Raw genomic sequence first — 18,294 nt, 5'->3', positions numbered from 1 at the left:
ATTCTTCCACTAATACCTTCCTGTTACTGTTTTTTGGTAGATCTCCAAACTCCATGACCCGTTAACATGTGATTATGACCACGCGGGATTAGCCGAGCGGTCTAAGGAGCTGCAGTCATGGATTGCGCGGCTGGTCCCGGCGGAGGTTCGAGTCCTTCCTCGGGCATGGGTGTATGTGTTTGTCCTTAGGATAATTTAGGTTAAGTAGTGTGTAAGCTTAGGGACTGATGACCTTTACAGTTTACATAAGATTTCGCACACATTCGAACACATTTGTGATTATGAGCTTTTGTAGCACTCTACTCGTTAGCTTCGCTGGTATCACTACCTGAGGTCCCAACTTCGTTTCTCTACATACCTACCCATCCTGTATACAAAACTGTGACTGCTTAAAATACTGCTCACATTAGTCATCCACTCTCTGTGCAGTGCGCCATTCCTTATGCTCATTACCCCCAATATGTAATGCTACTACTTTTCTATTTAAGCCCTCCACATTTACGTGCTTCTTCACATTTTTATGCATTACATCGAAATAAAATTCATTTAGTCTTACTATCCATCGTGTCAACCCACTGGATGGATCCTTTAACACCAACAATCCCTTTAATACCGCATGGCCAATTATTACTCTAAACTTTTTACCGTGGGGATAACACTTGGACTATGCGATTCAATAAAAAAGGCTTAATATCTCTTTCTCCGTTTAGGATTAATTTCTGTCCGCAAAATTTAGTTGTCTTGATGTGCAAGCAAATGGATGTTCTACACCTTCTACTTCTTGTGACTGGACGTAGCTAAGTGCATGGTTTTATAAATAGTATGACATAGCAAATTTCCTATTAAAATCCGGAAATATCAATGTTGAACTAGATGTTGTAGCCCCTTTTAGCATGCTAGCAATCTCATAGCCACACAAATTTAATCCCTTTTTAAAAATTGTGGCAATACCCGCAATCGTTTTACGAACGGGCAGTAACAGTTCACGAGCTCTAAGAGCGATTGCAGCTCCTTTACAGATTCTGGTACAGGAAACCCACGTACAACTCTAATTAATCTTGGGTCTGTCTTAGCATCGTCTTTACTTATGACATGACTAATGTATGTGTTGTGAATTGGCAGGAGCCAATTCACGGAGTTTGGAGGAAGCCGAAAGGCACGCGATTAAGCTCACGCAGGATGGCGTGAGGTCTGGAACAGGTCAGAGAAATAAGACTAGCAAAACAAGAGTAACTGGTAGAATACTTAACTTTAATCCACAATTGTAGAACATAGCTCTTGTTACTGTACAGACTTCACAATATTAATTATCAAATGCTATGGCGCCTTGCTAGGTCGTAGCAAATGACGTAACTGAAGGCTATGCTAACTATCGTCTCGGCAAATGAGAGCGTATTTGTCAATGTAGCATCGCTAGCAAAGTCTGCTGTCCAACTGGGGCGAGTGCTAGTACTTTTCACTAGACCTGCCGTGTGGCGGCGCTCGGTCTGCCATCACTGACAGTGGCGACACGCGGGTCCGTCGTATACTAGCGGACCGCTGCCGATTTAAAAGCTACCACCTAGCAAGTGTGGTGTCTGGCGGTGACACCACAGTATGCTACCTATTCCATCATAAAAATGCACCTCTCTGTATTCTGTGTTAACTTCGCTGCTTTTAACCTTAGGAATACTTCCCTCAATCGCTACATATGCTGTTCCATGTCACTTTCATAGACAATTATGTCATTGAGACACACTAAGCATTGCCATCGTTTTAACTCTTTGAGTACTCCGTCCAGCAGTCTCTGAGACGTTGCAGGTGTATTGGTATATTTTTTAATCCGGAAGGCATTCTTCTGAACTGGTACTGTCCCCAGGGTGCTGAAAACGCTGTTTTCTGTGCATCTTGAAAAGTGACATCTACCTGGCGGCAACAACCCTGTTGAAAAACATTTGCATTATGAATGAGATTTTCACTCTGCAGCAGAGTGTGCACTGATATGAAACTTCCTGGCAGATTAAAACTGTGTGCCGGACTGAGACTCGAACTCGGGACCTTTGCCTTTCGCGGGCAAGTGCTCTACCAACTGAGCTACCCACACACAACCAACGCCCCTCCTCACAGCTTCACTTCTCCCAGTACCTTGGAAGGTAGGAGACGAGGTACTGGCAGAAGTGAAGCTGTAAGGACGGGGCGTGAGTCGTGGTTGGTAGAGCACTTGCCAGCGATTGGCAAAGGTCCCGAGTTCGAGTCTCGGTCCGGCACACAGTTTTAATCTGCCAGGAAGTTTCAACATTTGCATTGCCTAAATGATCTAAGATATCCGTGAAGTTTGCCAAAGGGTAGACGTCCATTACCGGTTTCGAATTTAGGTGTCTGTAATTAAAACAAAACATATATTTTCGTGTTCCATTCGTTGATTTTTTTTTTGACACGACGACAATTCCTGCCCCCCCCCCCCCCCCCCATGGGCTGTTACATGCTTTAACTATTCCATCTTTCAACTATTGATCGATAAACTCCTCCAAAACTGGCTGTAAGTACCTGGGTGTTGTGCGTAGTTTGTACTAGATTGGTGGTGATTCTTTTCATGTTGGTATGCAACGCTGTGTAACATGCTTAACAAGTAATGGCCCTTTTGGAAGGAATAAATCCTTAAATTCCAAAAGTAATTTTCCCATCCGTTCACTATTGCTTCCCACGAGGTGCTTCACTTTTATCGCAATGCAGTTTCAGGGGCGTCCGGCACTGTCCGTGGTTGACAGCCTCATGTCCCACTCTTCTTCCTTCTCCAAGATACCCATTTTTTTTTTCATCAGCCTTCTGACCGGTTTGATGCCACCCGCCACAAATTCCTCTCCTGTGCTAACCTCATCATCTCAGAGTAGCACTTGCAACCTACGTCCTCAATTATTTCCTGGATGTATTCCAGTCTCTGTTTTCCTCTACAGTTTTTGCCCTCTATTTCCCCCTCTCGTACCATGGAAGTCATTCCCTAATGTCTTAACAGATTTCCTATCATCCTGTCCTTTCTCCCTGTCAGTGTTTTCCACGTTTCCTTTCCGATTCTGCGCAGAACCTCAACTTTCATCACCCTCTCAGTCCACCTAACATTCGTCTATAGCACCACATCTCAAATGCGGCGATTCTCTTCTGTTTCGGTTTTCCCATAGTTCATGTTTAACTACCACTCAATGTTGTACTCCAAACTTACATTCTCAGAAATTTCTTCCTCAAATTAAGGTATACGTTTGATACTAGTAGACCTCTTTTTTTCAGAATGGCGTTTTTGCCAGTGCTAGTCTGCTTTTGATGTCCTCCTTGCTCCGTCCGTCACTTTTTATTTTGTTGCCTAGTTAGTAGAATACTTTAACTTCATCTACTTCGTGACCATCAATCTTGATTTCACGTTTCTCGCTGTTCTCATTTCTGCTACTTCTCATTACTTCCGTACTGCTTCAGTTTACTCTCAAGCCATATTCTGTACTCATCAGACTGTTCATTCCATTCAGCAGTTCACGTAATTCTTCTTCATTTCACTCGTTACAACAATCTCATCAGCAAATGGTATTATTGATATCTTTTCACCCTGCATTTCACTTTCGCTTCTGAACTTGTTTTTTGAATTCCATCATTGCTTCTCCGATGCACAGATTGAACAGTAGGGGCGAAAGACAATATCTCTGTCTTATACCCATTTTAATACGTGCACTTCTATCTTGGTCGTCCACTGTTACTACTCCCTCTTGACTCTTGTACATATTGTTTATTACCCGTCTCTCCCTGTTGCTGACCCTTATTCTTCTTAGAATTTCAAACATCTTGCACCATTTTACATCCTCGAACGCTTTTTCAGGTCGTCAAATCCTATGAATGTGTCTCGATTTTTCTTTAGTCTTCCTTCCATTATCAACCGCAACGTCAGAATTGCTTCTCTTGTGCCCTTACCTTTCCTAAAATCACACATCTGACACATCCTCAATTTTCTTTTCCATTCTTCTGTTAATTATTCTTGGATGCATGAGCTGTTATGCTGATTGTGCGATAATTCTCGCACTTGTCGGCTCTTGCACTCCATCGGAAGTGCGTGGATGATATTTTTCTGAAAGTCAGATGGTATGTCGCCCGACTCATACATTCTACACACCAACGTGAATAGTCGTTTTGTTGACACTTCCCCCCAATGGTTTTAGAAATTCTAATATCCATATTAGCGATTAACAACCCCTCTGTTTATTCTCTGCGCTAAAATTATCTATATAAAGAGGTACCTTCTTCTCACCCTTTATTTCTGTTACAATACCTATTTTTGATCAGCCTTCCATTTCAGCCAGATTTCCAGAATCTCGCACACAGACCTGCACATCCTCGTTTGCCCTACCAGAAAGAGGAGCAATTGAATTGACCAACAAATCTCCACCCCGTTGTGGTGATCGCCATTCTACCAACCCACGCATTCTCTATTATCCGCGGTTAACTGTACAACATTTTCTAACAATACGCGTATTGTTTCCAGCTCTGACACACCTCATGTCTCTGGTTCTGTCGAAGCTTTATATTTGACGAAACTCATTTTGAGAAATAACTCCCATAAAAGAAGAAAACAAAATATTAACTTAAGTAATTCACAAATAATTAGAACTTACAGTCGCAAATTAGTCCTATTTCAAAGACAATGGAAAATTAGTATTACTTCAAATAAAAAAAATAAAATAAAATAATCCTGAAGGATGGCAGGATACAGTGTCCCTGACTGTATAGACTATAGCGTGTCGTAAAGGAAGTGCGGAATGCCATCTAATTTGGAGGATACAGGCGTCTTTGTAACTAATGAATGAAACAGCTATGCCGCGCCAGAGTAATAAAACATGTACAATGCAACTGAAGGCTCTAAAATAATCTGGTTGGAATAAACAAAAATAAGCTGGGAGCCCATGTAAAAATATGTAGTCAATGTATGTCATTTGGACAAGAGATTGTAGACTATGCAAAAGTAAAATTCACAGGGTGCACCTATATCCCAGCTTAAGGTTATTAAAAATACAGAATAATGTGGAGAACTACGTGTAACTAAAGTAGTAAACGTTTCACAAAATAGGATATCCCAGTTACTTATTTTGTAAGGTGATTTCGCCGTTACAAATAGAATGGCTACAGCCTTTACTAGAAGATAAGGTCCTTTATATAAGAAATTCTGTACACTACTAAATGTCCCAGACGATGTTATACTACTTGCATTAATCGTCATCCTCTTGCCCCCTCCCCATATCCTTCATTTGCCACCTCCTCCACCTAGGATTTTACAGTAGTCACGCGCAGACCCGAAAGTGACGTTCTATTGAACATTACATGCGGGCCACTCACACCTGCAACTAAAATAAATTGGTCCTGGCGCAATGTTTTCTTCTTTGACGGGAATCAGAGTACCCTTTGAAGTGATACTTGAGCCGACTCTCACCGCTCGTGATATTAAATACAAAGAACAGTGCAATGACACTTACTAAATTTTCGCTTCAGGAAAAAAAGGGGCGCGAAAAGCAATAAATTAAGATATTGTATGCATACGATTGACAATGGCAAACACTGCAAAGCGTAATGTCGCCACTGGCAGATATCAGTTTTAAAAAAAACGGATTTACAGAATTTCTGTTGAAATCCCTTAATCTCTGCCTAGCAGTAGCACTGTGTAGCAGAACGGTGGGTGGGTGGAAATCCGTAGAGGGCAGGGGGAAATGCTGGTCTCCGCCAAACGCTCTCCTTTGTCAGCAACAGTCGCCGAGAGCTTGAGTGAAATGAGACGCTCCCAGAGGAAAATTAATTGCTATAAGCGTATTACGCTGTGAAAATTGGTTCTCTTAATCCAGCACTGTTCCGCTGGTATACTACTTACTTTAGCTCTCACTTTCACATTTTAATAGTCCCCCTATACTTAATGAAAACATGGTGTGTATATTTGTGTACTTTCGCGCTGTACTGAGACTAGCAATATCTCTGTAGCTGTGCATTAGCTGTTCCCACTTGTCCCGTATAACGGTAAGTCCAGAATCACTATTCAAGCTGAATCTGCCCTCATCCACCACGCGACCCCATCCCTCGCTGGTCCCGTCCCTATTCACTTGGCACCACCAAAAACGGTGTTGACGATGTGTAGGTTTCAAATGTATTCAACGTACTGGTCATTGGGTGAAGACACTACCCCATGCAATCGCCGTTCCACTGTGGAGCGTAAGATCGTTTCCATGCAGTAGCCGGCCGGTTGACCCGTGCGCCGACGGGAACTGAAATGAATCCCCTGTGGTGTATGCGTCGCACTTAATCACGCAATCAGAACGGCGCCATCAATAGAGATGAGGGGGAGAGATAATCCTATCTGTTAAATATTCCGTACAGGTATCGCTATCTAGTGGCCAAATTAATGAAACGTATTCGTTTCTAACAGTGCAGTACTTTTAACTTAGGGCTATAAAATTTCCATAAGAAGGCATTCCTTGATGGGGAAACAGCGACTGTTGAAATTACATTTATCAGGATAGCCACAAGTCTCAATCAGTACGATTTATTTTACTGGTTTTGCTCTATAATTTTACAATGGCATAAAAATAATCTTCATCGTGACAATAAATAGCATTAAATACACTGAAGAGCCGAAGAAACTGGTACACCTACATAATACCGTGTGCGGCCCGCGCGAGCACGGCGAAGTGCCTCAACACGTGGCATGACTAATGTTTGAAGTACTGCTGGAGGGAAATCATACCGTGAATCCTGCAGAGCTGTCCGTAAATCGGGAAGAATGGGAGGGGATGGAGGTCTCTTCCGAACAGCACATTGCACGGCACCCCAGATACGGTCAATAACGTACATGTCTGCGGAGTTTGGTAGCCAGCGGAAGTGTTTCCTGTAGCCACTCTATAACAATTCTGGAAGTTTAGGGTGTCGCATTGTCCTGCTGGAACTGCCCAAGTCCGTCGGAATGCACAGTGGACATGAATGTATGCAGGTGCTCAGACAGCATGCTCGCCGGCCGGAATGGCCGAGCGGTTCTAGGCGCTTCAGTGCCGAACTGCGCTGCAGCTGCAGTCGCAGTTTCGAATCCTGCCGCTGGCATGGATGTGTGTGATGTCCTTAGGTTAGTTAGGTTTAAGTAGTTGTAGGTCTAGGGGACTGTAACAACTAATTACGTTAAGACAGGTCCCAACACGACAAAATATACAATACTTCCTATAACGTACTTTACGTAGCCATATCAGTTTTATAATTAATTTTAGCCCATGAGGCGTAAACTGTCACGTGCTATAGTAATTTTACACATCTAGCACATTACAGACATGAGAAAAGTAATAATGGTAATTTTACATAGTTTTACTCATAATAATTTCATGTTACTACTTAGTTACTATACAACATAAATATTACAATAAATGTGGTCAAAACTGTAAACTTCAGGCGCAGCTCGTAGAGGGCGCCATACGCAAAACCGATGTGTACTGTGAAACCAACATATAATTTTACGAGAGTAACGGTTGAACTGTGTAAACATTCACTTGAGCACGAACAACTGCTACAATTCCGCACTGGTATGTAATGTTAACATTAAAAGACAACGTTGTGATGGACTTATAACTTTTGTAAATCACATTGTAATATATACTCTTGTATTTGTTTTAGCATTGATAATGACCTGACACAGGTCGAAATAGGATCTGCGTTATGACTATAAATGTCATATTAAAGCAACTTAATTCTACGACTGCTTGCTGCTCTATCTAACCTAACATAACCACAGTCGTTGCGTGCACCCACCCCATGGAGGGCAACCTGAGAAAATGATTCTCTTGACGAATTTACAATTTAAAATTATAAGAAGTGTCGTATTATAACTAACGATCTCAGAATATGAACATGTTAAATGACTGATTAACACATTACTGATAGTTACAGATTGATGCGATAGTAGGTATCAGACACAAGGTTTCTGCCCCAAAGGTCTAGTGAGAATAAGCACTTATTATTTGATAGGAAGAGAGGGTTTTTAATATATGATAGTGTATCGTCTCTTTCGTATGCCAAATCAATGTTTCAGGCTAAAATTTTGTTATACGCTTCATTACAGATGTCTGTACAAAAGTCTAAGCAATAATACTTCTATGGCTACGCAGTCCTGATCATGACTGTCTCTATATAATTTATAGCTCAAACGAATTTATTGTCTTTGACCCTTAACATCATGGAACACTAATAACACTCGAGCTAACGAGACGTGGTTAAAGTCCAAAACTCTCGTTTTCTGCAATTCCACGTAAGGTCAGTGAAATTCATCCTTCCTTCTAACCAGCAGACAAAACTGTCCAGCACATTCGGAACAAGTTTAATCAGCTGCAACAACAAGGGAAGTTAGAGCTTTCTTTGGGTTCATGGACAGGTGAGAATTTGGAGGAAGGAACCAACAGATATAACGACAAAAGAGGTTTTTGGGGAACCAAATACACATATATTTCTTGCGCACACACACACACACACAATATATATATATATATATATATATATATATATATATATATATATATATATATCGCGTTGTTTAGTCATGAGACAGTGGAACAGGACGTGGTTACTTACACGTGACAAAAAGCTTCGCGATGTGAAATCAACAGGACCAGGAACTGCCTCAGCTAGATAAGAAAAACAGACTGATACATGCAGAATGATTACCAGAGGCATAGGCTGCGTAGTGGAAGCGACTGAGAGCAGTGGGGGCACAAATATATGAAGTTATCTAAGTAACGATTTTATTGCACAATGACATGAATACAGGTATTTCATAGATCTTGCTTGTAAACAAGAAAAATACATGGCATTAAAAACAAAACGTGCTCATATGTCTATACTCAAGATAGGCCGTAATGAAACAACATAATAAGAACAAAGTGTGCAAACTTTTAGGCAAAAAAGTCTATATTTTTTTAAAGGGAAACAAATGGAAGCAATTTGTTCAGTAATATCAACAGGACATCAGAACTACAACTGCACTGCAATAAGTCAATTAAGGTACACTCCTTAACGTAACGTTCAATTAAGACGACGTATAAAACCAGCCGCCCCTAAGAAGTCTATGTCCAGTCATCTGCACGATCTGGCAACACTGTAGAATGTGGAAGAGTTTGGACTAATTGTCGCCTTCTGCTACCGTGAGATGCTATCGGGCTGCTTCTCTTCGTATTCTAATGGTAAACATCGTGCAATGTTGACACAAAGTCGCACGTTCGATTCGATAGTTTTTTAACCACATTTCTGCTGTCTGATGAAGGTATTGGTCTGAGTCTGGTGGGAGCTCAAAGATAATTTTCTAACCCGTAGGTAACACGAAAATATTCCGTGAAATAACTCGTGACTGCGTCAAGACGGGAATAGTTTATGCAGCGGAGTTTCCTGACCCAACAGTGGCCATCTTCCGCCCACCCCTTGACTCCGACCGCCGTTCGAACAGTTAAATGCAGCCCGGTGTATCGGGCACTTCCAGCACAAACCTGTGTATGTAGTGCGTCACATCACAACATGGCTGTCGTACAGAATCCACAGAAGCTTGTAAACTTGCGCACTGCTCGCTATTTATCGTAACTGAGCTCGTTCGTGAGTATAACTACTACATGAGCGAACCTTAATATTTTTGTTTACTTTTTGTTCATTGAATTGTACGATTGGTATGCCTTATGTGGAAAATGATCATCCTGTTACTGTAAAAATAGCGTTCCAGTGTTCTGTGCCGCGTTGTAGAGGAAATTACGACAGCAGACAAATGTTACTGTATTTAAATTTCCAGTTGGTGAAATAATGAGGAAGAGATGGTTATCAAGAATTCACAGGAATTTTCACTCCTGCTTCAGGTTGAAGGCCAAGCTTTTATTTTGTTTGAGTTATTAAAAGAGTTAATATTAATGACGATGAGTACAGTTTACTGCAATTCTTTCTGCTGACCTGACAACTACCCAGTATTACCCACTTTACACTATGTAAATTTCATTTGCTCCATAGGTGCAGGCAGTAGAAATTATTATGCATCTTGTAACTGAATGTCTCATGCAGAGGCCTCTTCAAGGACTAACAGTTTGTTAGTGGGTATGCGTGGGTGTGGGTGTGCGTGTGCGTGTGCGTGTGCGCGCGCGCGTGTGCGTGTGTGTGTGTGTGTGTGTGTGTCTGTGTGTGTGTGTGTGTGTGTGTGTGTACGCGCCTTTCTCTCTCTCTCTCTTTCTCTAGTGAATTCATAATGATGTAGCTGTAATCACATTTGTGAGCTTCATGTTACAGAATTTTAGCACCATTATTATCTTGGGCTGTACCAAATACGTCCTTTGCTACATCATGGCAATTTGTAAAGTTGTATTGTTTCATGGTGTAGCTGTCCCTTCTCCCGGCTTACCATTTCACTAGCTCTCTTTCTTTGAGCTGGATGTCTTGTTGTGTCTTCACAGCAGGACACCCACTTTATACAGGGTGTTACAAAAAGGTACGGCCAATCTTTCAGGAAACATTCCTCACACACAAAGAAACAAAATATGTTATGTGGACATGTGTCCGGAAACGCTTACTTCCCATGTTAGAGCTCATTTTATTACTTCTCTTCAAATCACATTAATAATGGAATGGAAACACACAGCAACAGAACGTACCAGCGTGACTTCAATCACTTTGTTACAGGAAATGTTCAAAATGTCCTCCGTTAGCGAGGATACATGCATCCACCCTCCGTCGCATGGAATCCCTGATGCACTGATGCAGCCCTGGAGAATGGCGTTTTGTATCATAGCCGTCCACAATACGAGCACGAGGAGTCTCTACATTTGGTACCGGGGTTGCGCAGACAAGAGCTTTCAAATGCCCCCATAAATGAAAGTCAAGAGGGTTGAGGTCAGGAAAGCGTGGAGGCCATGGAATTGTTCCGCCTCTACCAATCCATCGGTCACCGAATCTGTTGTTGAGAAGCGTATGAACATTTGGACTCCAATGTGCAGGAGCTCCATCGTGCATGAACCACATGTTGTGTCGTACTTGAAAAGGCACATGTTCTAGCAGCACAGGTAGAGTATCCCGTATGAAATCATGATAACGTGCTCCATTGAGCGTAGGTGGAAGAACATGGGGCCGAATCAAGACATCACCAACAATGCCTGTCCAAACGTTCACAGAAAATCTGTGTTCATAACGTGATTGCACAATAGCGTGCGGATTCTCGTCAGCACACACATGTTGATTGTGAAAATTTACAATTTGATCACGTTGGAATGTAGCCTCATCCGTAAAGAGAACATTTGCACTGAAATGAGGATAGACACATTGTTGGATGAACCATTCTCAGAAGTGTAACCGTGGAGGCCAATCAGCTGCTGATAGGGCCTGCACACGCTGTACATGGTACGGTAACAACTGGTTCTCCCGTAGCACTCTCCGTATAGTGACGTGGTCAACGTTACCTTGTACAGCAGCAACTTCTCTGACGCTGACATTATCGTCAACTGCACGAAGATTTGCCTCGTGCATTGCAGGTGTCCTCGTCGTTCTAGGTCTTCCCCAGTCGCGAGTCATAGGCTGGAATGTTCCGTTCTCCCTAAGACGCCGATCAATTGCTTCGAACGTCTTCCTGTCGGGTCACCTTCGTTCTGGAAATCTGTCTCGATGCAAACGTACCGCGCAACGGCTATTGCCCCGTGCAAATCCACACATCAAATGGGCATCTGCCTACTCCGCATTTGTAAACATTGCACTGACTGCAAAATCACGTTCGTGATTAACACTAACCTGTTGATGCTACGTACTGATGTGCTTGATGCTAGTACTGTAGAGCAATGAGTCGCATGTCAAGACAAGCACCGAAGTCAACATTACCTTCCTTCAATTGGCCCAACTGGCGGTCAGTCGAGAAAGTACAGTACATACTGACGAAACTAAAATGAGCTCTAACATGGAAATTAAGCGTTTCCGGACACATGTCCACAAAACATCTTTTCTTTATTTGTGTGTGAGGAATGTTTCCTGAAAGTTTGGCCGTACCTTTTTATAACACCCTGTATATGTAGAAAAATTACACAGTCATTATACTGATATGACGAGAAGAGGACTTCATGATAAGTCATGTAATTCTCTTTCAGTATTCTTGTAAATCTGTTAAGAGATATAAAAATCTTGAAACTTTCTCACAGATTAAAACTGTGTGCCTGACCGAAACTCGAACTCGGAACCTTTGCCTTTTGGCGGGTAAGCGCTCTGCCAAGCTTTTTTCCCTTTTTTTATCTGTTGTTCACCTGTATTTGGTGATAGCGGACGTCACATGATATCCGTGAAGTTCTTGTTGATCCCTTAACGCAATTTTTTCTTTTTTATTACAGAGAGCAGATAGCTCTCTGGCCGAAAACGGTTACTAACTGAGCTACCTAAGGACGACTCATGACACTTACCCACAGCTTTAGTTCCGCAAGTAAGGTAGGAGCCGAGGTACCGGCGAAAGTAAAGCTCTGAGCTGTCGTGAGCCGTGCTTGGGCAGCTTAGTTGGTAGAGTCCTTGCCCCCGAAAGGCAGAGGTTTCGATTTACAGCCTCTGTCCAGCAAACGGTTTTAATCTTCCAGAAAGTTTTGTATCACCGTACACTCCGTTGCAGAGTGAAAATTTCATTCTGTAAAATTCGCTATTCATAACCTCTATTCATTTACGGACCTGCCATATCCAATTTCAAAAAGATGATTGTCTTTGGAGAACACAGATTTTTTATCAAAGGGCAGACGAATTAGCAAGTTCTCCCAACCCCTCCCCCTCCTCCCCCTCCCCCCCCAAAAAAACCATGTGTACGTCCACTTCTATTCTCAAACTATCCTTCCTACTTTTTGAAACACAAGAGCAGACATGAAGGGCCAGAGGAGTAAAAGCTGAGGCTTGAAAGTGAGAAGCTAGAAAGCTAGCACCAGCATTACAGTATGGTCTACCTACTGAAAAAGACTATGATGGTGCTTTTAGTTGCAGTTCATTACAAATGTTTCCTAATTAAATGTGTACCGATCAAACACATTCAGTTTCAAGACATTTCTTGTCAACTGACACAGATTGATAAATAAACTGTTAATTTACAATTGCCATACCTCCTGTCCATATGCCTTTAAGAATGAAGGCTTTCATGTTGTATTCGTTTACACGGGATGATAAGGAGTTCAAAAAAATCACACCCAAAATATTTACACCGGTTGATTTACTTTTGGTTTCATTTTACTGGTATATTACATACTTTTTGTCAGATTTACTAGCTATTTCACCCCATTCAGACAGATCTCTGAGTACTAGCTTTCTAATGTCCATAGCAGCCTATGTTGTCGTATGTGAACTGCCTCGAAATCAATACGATTTTCTTGTAGGATGCATTGTTACTTTTATGGTCCATCTGCCTTAACAAACCTGCAACAAATATTCCATGCATGTGTGCCAAGCCATTTCCAAGGAAAAAATCTTTAGTTGGCCACTGTCAAATATTTCGACAGTTACTGCACCATATCAGGAATTAAATAACATCACCAACAGCCACAATTTCCATTTAGTTAATGGAACACAATGCGCTGAAAGGCCTGTAAGCTTCTCCTCAGGTGTATCGCATGTTTACTTCCCGGTTGACATTTTGGTCATTATGGTGTAAATGAGATGCCAAATGTAATTTTTTCATCATCATTTCGTTAACCAATAGTTATTGCGTTGGGGTTTCGCACACTCCCGTCGATGTATTTCAAACGGTGTTGCCATGCTATGGCTCATAATTTGTATTCTAACACTTCAGTACGTTACTTTCACAAGTAGTAGGTGGCGTTTCTGTAGTTAACATCAGTTTAGCTTCGTTTGCGGAGGAAGGCAGACGTGTTTTTCCCGATCCGTTAAGTAATAAACGTTTTCCGAATTTAACTTGCAGTTTCAGTTTCTGTAATAAGAAATGGAATTAAAATTCAAGGTGAAAGGATATCAATAATACGAATTGCTGATGACTTGCTATCTAGAGTAAAAGTGAAAAAGAATTACATATCTTCTGAGCGGAATGAACAGTCTAATGAGTACAGAATATGGATTGAGAGTAAATCGAAGAAAGGCGAAAGTAATGAGAAGTAGAAGATAAGAGAAAGGCGAGAAACTTGACATAAGGACTGATGTTCATGAAGTAGATGAAGTTGAGGAATTCTGGTAGCTAGGCAGCAAAATAAACTATGAAGGACGTGGCAGAGAGGACATCAAAAGGAGACTAGCACTCATAAAAAGGGCATTCCTGGCCAAGAGGAGTCTACCAGTATCAAACATAGGCCTTAATTTGAGGAAGAAATTCCTGAGAACGAACGTTTGGGGCACAGTACTGTATGATAGCGAAACAGACTGTGGAAAAACCGGAACAGAAGAGAATCGAAGCATTTGAGATGTGGTACTACAGACGAATGTTGAAAATTAGGTGGACTGATAAGGTAATGGATGAGGGGGTTACGCGCAGAATCGGAGACGAAAGGAATTTATGGAAAACTCTGACAAGAAGGGACAAGGTGATAGAACATCTGTTAAGACAGCAGGGAATGACTTCTATGGTACTAGAGGGAGATGTAGATGACAAAAATTGTAGAGGAAGACCGAAATTGGAATACATCTCGCAAATAATTGAGGACGTAGGTTGCAAGTCCTGCGCTGAGATGAAGAGGTTGGCAAAGGAGAGGAATTCGTGGCGGGCCGTCTCTAACAAGTCAGAAGACGGATGACAAAAAAATGTATAAAAGGTGCGTTAAGTGTGTTTAACTACGGTGTGAACTTAAACATAAGGCTACAACCGTCCCTATTTGGCATTCACATACGTTGACTTCACTAAATCTCAACCGAATTATCACCTGTCATCCTAATCTAGACCTCGGATCATGGGCTAGACTAGATCAAGATTTCCATGGGTCGGGGAATCATATATCACAAATCACACTATAGCCGTATACTTCAGCCCTACTTCGAAGTAAAATAAGAAGTCTAAAAGTTTTCTCAAGGCAGATTAAGCTTTTGCTTCATTTCTTCGTCCATAGGTAGCTTATACATTCATAGCACTGGACACAGTGTTCTTGGAACGAAGTACAATCTTCGATCAATAAATGATACATGGTATTTAATACCATAAGGCTTAATGCTACTTTTAGTTTGCACTTTATGCTTGTGAGCTTGTAGTGGCTGAAGTCGCTGTCAAATGCTATAAAGTTGTTATTGTGGAAGCTGCAACTTCTCGATCACTGCGATTTGTCATAGATACGTGATACCTAGTGCGAAAGGTGTTTGAGTCATGAGGAAGGTTCTGAATCAACATTTTGTGCTCAAATATTACATGTAAGCTAACTATACATTTAAACTAAAATTAGGACTATGTTAACCTATTCATTATTGCTGTTACAACTGACAATGTGAGCAAAAACGACAGAAAACATTCTCTCTCATACCTATTTGAGATAGAGCAGTGAAATTTTCATTGATAACCAATAGTGTGGTGCAATAGCAATATTGAAAGATATTGACTGAAATATATGTACCTTACAGAAAAATCAAATTCGACGAACTTTGTGAAGTGGGTCTGCCATAACTTCCTGGCAGCAACGGACATACTCATCTTGAACAAGTAGGATATTTTGAATAGAGAGGTGATTTTGTAGTGAAAGCAATGTGACAAGTGAAGAACAATAGTTCCATCACTTGCAGTTAATATTTTTCGTCTCAAGTTTACCATAGTTTAAAATAAGTTTTTCACCAGATGATTTCCTTTTATTGAATTACTTCACTTCTGCAAATTTCACAAAAATTGTTTTCATAGAAGTCGAACTGTAGTTACACCTGTTGCACACTCAGCACTTGCGCAACCGTGTTTATTACCGACTCGAATCTCCGCTAGCAATGAAGGGAAAGAAAACGGTGGGCTTAAGAACATGTAAACAAGAGGAAGAGAAACCAATGACCGCAGAAGATGCTTAATAGATATGCAAAAAACACACAGAAATGAGTTACAAGAAACAGTTACGCGTTTCAAAGGTGAAATATTGTCGTTCCGCAAAGTAACAATGAGTTCAAACCCATTTCTTCAAGAATTTTTGACTTCCGAGACTCTTTACAGGAAGGACTGTGCTGAGACCGAAGAGCTGATTTCGGACTACGTCAGAGCCCCCGAGAAACACAGATGATGATGATGATGATGATGATTAGTGTTTTAGGGCGCACAACAGCGAGGTTATCAGCGCCCGTTCCCAAAAGTTCAATTCAGAGCCAAATTGTGAGAGAATTGGTATCGTTAAAATTGCAAGATTGGACACAGCACATCAAAACAGGGAGATAAAACTAAAAATAAAATAGCAGTACAAACAGGTACAAATAATTAATTAACGGTAGCTGAGTGACCACTTACAAATAATGGGTGACCAAACCACTGGACAGCACATTAAGACTTCAATCCCAATATTTTGGGAAGAAGGCCAGACATCATACAAAAACGTAAAACTCTAGCGACACTCGCCTCATTATTAGTTAAAAGAGAGGGTAGATCTGGTGGGAAACTGAAATCTTCCCTCAAACCCGCATATAAAACACACTCAGTTAAAAGATGTCGTATCGACAGCTGTGTCCCACATGTCTGACACGTTGGTGGCTCCTCACGACGTAACAGAAAACCATGTGTCAAAGGACAATGTCCTATTCTAAGCCGTGTAAGGGCTACCTCCTCAGCGTGTCGCTGTCGGAAGGAGGTGAGCCACGATCGGACAGAATCCTTCACCGCTCGCAACTTATTATCCCTCACGTCCAGCCACTGAGCCTCCCACCAACGCATGACCTTCCGAGTCACGAAAGACGTAATGGCCTGCAGGGGGACGGAACAGCGAGCAGGAGGTGGGATGGAGCAAGCCTCCTTGGCAGCCGCATCCGCAAGTTCATTTCCAGGAATCCTTATGTGCCCTGGAACCCAGCAGAAAATTACATCCTTACTCCGCTGTTGCAAGAGCAGGAGTGCGTCCTGCACCTCTTGCACCATCCGATCTGCTGGGTACATCTGTTCAAGAGCGTGTAGAGCACTTTGGGAATCGGAGCAGATGATGAATTTCGTGCCACGATGTCGGCGCATATGCTCTAATGCTTGCAGAATGGCAAACAGTTCTGCATAGTAAACTGAGAACTGCTCTGGGAGCCCTATCCGATGGACAGTATCGGGAAACACAGCAGAGCAGCCCATAAAATCCCCCTGTTTAGACCCATCCGTGTAAACAGTAATAAAATGGGAATGGCGTTCTAAAATCTCAGTAAGTTTAATTTTAAGAAGGTGGTCCGGGGTACAATACTTCCTGTAAGCAGCCAGATCAAGAAGTAATCTTGGCCTTTGTGGTCGCCAGGGAGATCCCTTACTCCATCCCTGGTGGAGTACCTGAATGCCCTCCAGGTGTACTGACTCTAGACTCTCCTTTGCACGGATGCCAAACGGCTTTGTTGCCGCCGAACGGTGGCGGAAGAGACGTGCCAGTGCCGGCTGGGAAAAAGTGTTGGACGCCAATGAAAGAGGAGTGGACTTGGCCCTGCACGCGTGCCGTACCACGAGGAGAAGACGCCGAATGGACAGCGGAGGCTCTCCCGCCTCGACACACAGACTAGCAACTGGACTCGTGCGATAAGCCCCCGTGGAAAGCCTAATACCCTCATGGTATCCAACATTTTGAGGTAGGAAGGTCTTGCAGAGTCATAAGCTTGACATCCGTATTCCAGTCGAAGTCGCACAAAGGCCTTATAAAGTTGGAGCAGACGTGCCCCGTCAGCGCCCCAGGATCTACGACTGACGCATTTAAGGACGTTTAAAGCCTTGAAACAGCGGACTTTTAGATCCTTTAAGTGTGGCAACCATGTGAGCTTCTCATCAAAAATAAGCCCGAGATACTTCACTTTTTCCATAAAGGGGAGAACAGTGTCTCCTAGTTTTAAAACAGGGAGATTAAAAAGAGAACGGGAACGGTTAAAATCTACACAAACGGTCTTCTCCAAAGAGAATTTAGAGCCTGTGGTCTTAGACCATTCCTCCAATCGCACGAGTGTCAGCTGTAATTGGCGTGTAGCAGCTGTGAGGGAGGAAGACGCACAGAAAATGGAGAAATCGTCCACAAACATGGAGCACTGCACGGGCCGTCGTACTGTGGACGCAATACTATTGATGGCAATTGCGGAAGCTGTTACACTGAGGACACTTCCTTGAGGGACACCGTTCTCCTGCTTAAAACGGTCAGACAGGACATTCCCAACCTTATACTTAAAATA

Source organism: Schistocerca cancellata, chromosome 3, assembly GCF_023864275.1.
Source record: "Schistocerca cancellata isolate TAMUIC-IGC-003103 chromosome 3, iqSchCanc2.1, whole genome shotgun sequence".
Classification (NCBI taxonomy): Eukaryota; Metazoa; Arthropoda; class Insecta; order Orthoptera; family Acrididae; genus Schistocerca; species Schistocerca cancellata.
Note: the sequence above shows the minus strand (reverse complement) of the source record.